We start from the raw sequence: 6,440 nt of genomic DNA, 5'->3' as shown, positions 1-6,440 counted from the left end.
CCCCCCCCCAGGTTGTCATATGTTTTCTTGGTACAGTTCTGCAGAGTTCTTTAGATTGAAGCACAATCTATACTGAAGATTATAGTTTTTGATCATCAGCAAGCAAGATTGCATCTTCTGCATATCAAGGCTGTTAATGAGTTTTCTTTCAATCTTAATTCCAAGTTGTTCATATAATCCAGCTAATCTCAGATTCTATGAATAAGGAAAACCATAGAAAAATGGATGCAAAAGAATATTGAAGCTAACATGAACTGCCAGAAGAACAAAAATATCTGTGCAGTACAGCCAGAGTGCTCCTTTGAAACCAGGATGATGAGACTTTGTCTCTCATACTTTGGACATGTTAAAAGTAGTGACCAGTTTTTGGAAAAGGACATCATTTTTGTTAAAGTGGAGTGTCAGCAAAAAAGAGGAAAACTCCAAAAGAGATGGGTTGGTACAGTGACAATATCAATGGGCTTGCATAATTACAATTGTGAGGATGGCCATAAGAATGGACCGTTTTGTGTGTGTGTGTTGTGCATAGGGTCTGTATGAGTTGGAACTGACTCTATAGCACCTAATAACAATTGGATTCACTGCTCAGTATCCAGACTGAATGAGTACGATGAAAGAATACATGGGCACAACTAAGTGTTCTGGAATACCTATTTTTCACAATGTTATCCATAGTGTGTTATGATCTGCACAGTTGAAATCATTTGCATAGTCAATAAAGCACAAGTAAACATCTTTTTGGTATTCTCTGTTTTCAATCAAGAGCCATCTGGCTTGAATTTCTAGCAGTTTCTTGTCTATGTACTATTGCAGTCATTTTTGAATTATCTTTGGCTGAATTTTACTTGCATGTGATAATAATGTTATTGCTTGATGATTTCCACATTCTGTTGGGCTGCTTCTCTTTGGAATGGGCACACATATGTATCTTTTCTAGCCTCTTGACCAGGTAACTAGCTGTCTTCAAATTTCTTGGGATAGATGAGTGAACACCTCCATTGCTGCATAAGTTTGTATTCTATCAATTCCTAGAACCTTGATTTTCACTAATGCCTTTAGTGCAGCTTGGACTTCTTCTTCTGTACCATGGGTTTTTCATCATAGGTTACCTCTCAAAATAGTTGAACATCATCCATATTTTTTGGGTACAGTGTTTCTGTGTATTCCTTCTATCATCTTTTGATGTTTTCTGATTATTCTATTGTTGTTGTTATGTGCCATCGAGTCGGTTCCGACCCATAGCGACCCTGTATAGGGTTTCCGAGGGTGTAAATCTTTACGGGAGTAGAAAGCCTCATCTTTCTCCCGCGGAGCAGCTGGTAGTTTCGAACCGCTGACCTTAAGGTTCGCAGCCCGATTCGTAACCACTACGCTACCAGAGCTCCTTAGACTCCTTCAATATTGAAAGTTGAGGTTTGAGTTTTTTCTTCAGTTCTTTCAACTTGAAAAATGCTGAGCATATTCTTCCCTTTTGGTTTTCTAACTCCAGGTCTTTGCACATTTCATTATAATATTTTACATTGTCTCCTTGAGCTGCCCTTTGAAATGTTCTAATCAGCTCCTTTGACTCCTCATTTCTTCCATTCACAGTACTCTTTCCTCAGGAGCAAGTTTCAAAGTCTCTCTGACATCTGTTTCTTTCCTGTATTTTTAATTATCCTTTGCTTACTTCTGGTATGATGTTCTTTTTTATTTTTTTTTACCTTTTATTGTGAATAGAGTGAAGGTTTACATACAAGATCATTAGTTGCACAATCAGCAAATCATATACTTTGTTTCATTTTCAATGATTGCATACCCTCCATGCAACATTTATCTCACTTCCTCCCTTTGGTTCCTATTTCCATTCCACTCATCTTCACAATTGTTCTCAACTTTGTCCTTAGGTAAATGCTGCCCTTTGGATTTAGAATGATTGCCGATTACATCGTGAGGATACCTTATTAGTGTTGTTGTCCTCCGATATTCCTATCTACTGCTTGGCTGAAAATTGGGCTACAGGTTGAATCTCTTTTCATACCTGAAGCACAGTCAAAGGCCATATTCTCAGGTTCCTCAGTGTCTTTCTGACCAGTAATCCCAGCCCCTTTTTTACAAATAGTTTTGATTTTGTTCCACTATTTCTCTTACTCTATCTGGGACTTTCTAACCACATTTAGTTCTTCTGGTTTCAGAGTCATGGAAACTGATGTTCACGTATTCCATTAGTTCTTTGTTTTCCAATTATCTTCAATTCTCGTCACTCTTCTTTCTTCTTCACTTGGAGAGACCAACAGCTGCATCTTAGATGATTGTTCATTTTGTGGATATGCTAATTGACCATGGTGTCCATTTAGACTATGACCCTGAGTCCCCAGGTCCAACAACTCATTGCCTTAAGATGTTTTAATATCTAAGAAGTTTTCATCATTTTGCCCATTGTGTGCTTCACCTCATCCAGTTGTGGTTGCAGGAAAGATATATACCATGTACAAATATCCTCTTTCCAACTCTTATGTATTTGTGGGTATACTCTCACTCTTCCTCCCATACCTAATCAGCCTCTGTTTCTGTTAATGTATCTACACAGAACACTGTTGTTCCAAAGTTTTGTATTTAACACAATTTACCTATATCACCTTTAGCCCTTGCATATCTCTCTTTGTCTTCACCATTCTTCTGCCAACCTTCCTCTTCTAGTATATTGTCCTATCTTTTTTGTATATTACCTTCCACATCACCCAAGCTAACCTGTGTCTACATTCTATCCAGGGAATTACTCTCCTTTCCCTCACACCCCTGGTAACCATCAAATAATGTTTCTTTTAGTTTGAAAATCTTTTTTGAGATTTTTATAATAGTGGTTACATACAATATTTATCCTTTTGTGATTGAATAATTTCACTCATCCATGTCATGAGGTGTTTTGCAGATTCATCTTATTCTTCAATGTTTCATAGTATTCCACTGTATATATGTACGACAATTTGTGTATCCATTCTTCCATTGATGATCATTTAGACAGTCTCCATCTTTTTGCTATTGTGAATAGTGTTGTGATGAATGAACATCAGTGAGCATATATCTACTCATGTCTTGGCTCTTATTTCTTGTGGATATATACTAAGTAGAGGGATTGCTGGGTCATATGGTATTTTTATTTCCAACTTTCTGAGGAAATGCCATTTTCCAAGGTGGTTGAACCATTTTCCAGTCCCACCAGCAATATAGGAGGATTTCAGTCTTTCTACAGTCTTACCAGAATTTTTCATTTTCTGTTTTTTTGAACTTTGCTATTGATGCTTATGTGAGATGACATTTCATTGTTGTTTTAATTTGCATTGCCCTAATGACTAATGATCAGGAACATTTCTTCACATGGTTTGTTGGCTACCTTTGTGAAGTGTCTGTCTGTTCATGACCTGTGCCCATTTACAAATTAGGCTGTTTGCTTTGTAGGGGTGTTGTATTTTTCTATAATTTTTACAGATTATTCCATTGTCTGCTATGTTGCTGCAATGTTTTGTTTCCAGTCTGAAGTCTCCTTTTGTATTCTTTTGGCAAAATTTTTTGAGGCTAATAGTGTCTAAATTTTAGGATGTTCCAGTCACTTATTTTGTCTTCTATTGTTTGTGTGGTTTTAGTAATGTTTGAGAGTGTATTTATGCCATGTATTAGCATCCCTAAATTTGTCCCTGAAGTCCTAGTGTTGATGTGCTGGAATACAAAGTTGGTATGAACCACAAGGTCAGTGGTTCAAACTCACCAGCTGCTCCTTAGAAACCCTATACAGGGTCACTATGGGTTGGAACCAATTCAACGGCACTTCACAACAAGTTTGTCCTTATTTTTTCATTGATGATCTCTATAGTTCTAGGTTTTGCAACTAAGTCTTTAATCTATATTGAGTTTGCTTTTGTATATGAAGTGAGACATGAGTCTTGTTTCATTTTTTTTTTTTTTTTAGATGTCTTAGTACTTTAATGTTCTCCACACATTCAACATAAAATACTGACAGTGGATACAGAAGAGGGGAAAGACTCTTAAGCAAAGATTCTCTGGAATTCACAGTATCACCCTGGGCAAACACAATAAAGATAACAGTTGAGTGAACAGAAAATAAGGGAGTTTAACAGAGATTTTTAGTATGAAGGCATTATTTTAAAAAAACAACCACAAACCAACTGAACAACCTCCTCTTCTAGCTAATGAAAAGAGAGAAACAGTGAAGTACAAAACTTCTAGTCTTATTTCTCTGAAGTGGTTTATAATAGAGATATAACTGCCATTGCTAATGTATAGCTGTAGTGCACCAGGTCAAGGATTCTAACAAATTCCTTGTCTCTACCTATGTCACTGAGAACTGCATTACTAGAAATAAAAATGCATAGAGATATAAACTATATGATATTAAAAACAAATTTTCTGTATAAAATACAGTATGCCACTTTCATCTCTTTATGCGAGTAACAGTATAAAGAAAGACCTAGACATCCCAAATACTCACCTAGTGGTCAATCTTAATGATTGTGGAACCCAGAGAGCCCACGGTTGCCATTTCAGAAAACATTTAGAGTTAGCACCTAGTGGGTTCCACCCACCCTTCATATTAGACATGATGTCTAGAGACATCATGTGTGTCTCTATAAAAAATAACTACAACTTACGTAATTCAGTTCACAGGTAAATTTGAAAACTAAGATCTAGCTAGAAAAAGTAGCAACAAAGACAAAATAAGCTTGAATTCATTAGAAAAGCAACAGGAAGGTTTTTCTAAAATGCTTCCAGTTCAAGTCAAAGCTAAAGTCGCCATTACATCCCACCAGCTCTGCAGAGCTCTTGTTACCATTCTTTGAAAAAAAGAAGAATGGATATTAAGTATGTTCATTTGAAAAAAATACTGTTATTTGTTTTTTTTTTAAACCATTTTTGTTAACCATTCCCTTGTCATTTTAAATCTTATACATTGTTCAAGAATATACAGTAGTCAGGATGTGTTCAAAGCTGATGCATCTCCAAAAAGTTTTTCATGAAGGCTGTCAGCTTCTGAACGTCTTCATTGGTGACAGCGTTATAGAGAGAGGTGCAGATGCCTCCTACAGACCTGTGCCCTTTCAAAGTCAGCATATTGTGTTCAAGAACTTTATCAAGAAATCTTTTTCCTAGAGCATTATCTCCTTTGGCATTGCCAATGCGAACGGGATATTCATCTTGCTTCTTTCTATTCTTGGTCTCCACTGGACATACATAGAACCCTTGAGAGTTATAGATAATATCGTAAATCATTTGCGATTTGATGGCGCTGAGTTTCTCCATGGCTGCTGTGCCGCCGTTGTTCTTAAATCTACTCCAGAACCAGGCCCATGACATAGATGCTGAAGCATGGAGGCATGTTATACAACGAGCTGTTTCCAGCTTGCACTTTGTATTCCAGGACGGAAGGGCATTCCCGGAGAGCAAACCCCAGTACGATCACCATTGTGACCCCAGCAGAGCTCACGTTCTTCTGAGCACCAACAAAAATCACCCCAAACTTGGAAACATTCACAGGCTTGGACAGGAAGTTTGAAGACATGTTACAAACCAACACGTTTCCTTTGATCCCATGCACGGTCTCGTCTGCTCAGTAATACACTTAAGAGGCATCTGGGTTGAGGTTTCAGGTGCTTGGATCTGGAATTTTTGGTAGCTTCCGAGTTTGAGGTGGATAATATTTATAGTTCCAAACTTCTTGGCTTCTTCTGCAGCCTTAGCTGACCAAGCTCCTGTCATCACTTACTCCACACATCTGCATTTTTTCAGGCCAATCAGGTTTAAGTGAACAGTACTGAACTGGCCAGACCCATCTCCGTGCACAAAAATCACCTTGTAGTTATCTGGAACGGCTAACAATTCCGCACAAGACTTTCTGTGGTGTTTATAATTGTAGCGAAATCGGATGACTTATGGCTCAATTAAAGAACACTAATTTCAACTCCTTTCTTGTTTAGTTATTCTTTTTGTATCTCCAGCAATACGGAGTGCGGCAGCTTGGAGGCCTAGCCCGAAGTTGACCACATGCCTTGGGGCATCCATGATGTGCTGGCCAAGCTGCGAGTCCCTAGAAGGACCTACTACTGCGTAGATAACGTGCGTAACTTGGCGGCGGCGAAGTCACACTGCCTTGTTTCATTCTTATATAAACAGATTTCTAGTTTTGCAAGTACCATTTGTTTAAGAGACTATCTGTTCCCCATTTAATGTGTTTTGGCCCATTGTCAGAGATCTGCTGACTGTGTGTGGATGGATTTAAATATGGGGTCTCAGTTCTATTCCATTTATCTATGTATCTTTCATTGTTATCAGTACCAGGTTGTTTTGACCACTTTATGTAGTAAATTTTGAGATCCTGAGTGCGAGACCTTCAATTTTGTTCTTCTTAAACAATTTTGTGCTTTGCTTATGTGAAGTCTCTTTCTTTT

The 6,440-nt window shown here is 37.8% G+C and overlaps 1 pseudogene; it reads right to left on the bottom strand.

Moving 5' to 3' along the window:
* Nucleotides 1-4,977: 4,977 nt before the first annotated feature.
* On the bottom strand, nt 4,978-6,054 carry LOC102814022 (annotated as a pseudogene).
* Nucleotides 6,055-6,440: the final 386 nt, after the last annotated feature.

Source organism: Chrysochloris asiatica, unplaced genomic scaffold (assembly GCF_000296735.1).
Source record: "Chrysochloris asiatica unplaced genomic scaffold, ChrAsi1.0 scaffold00356, whole genome shotgun sequence".
In the NCBI taxonomy this organism is placed as follows: domain Eukaryota; kingdom Metazoa; phylum Chordata; class Mammalia; order Afrosoricida; family Chrysochloridae; genus Chrysochloris; species Chrysochloris asiatica.
Note: the sequence above shows the minus strand (reverse complement) of the source record. Positions and strands in the feature narration are given on the sequence as shown.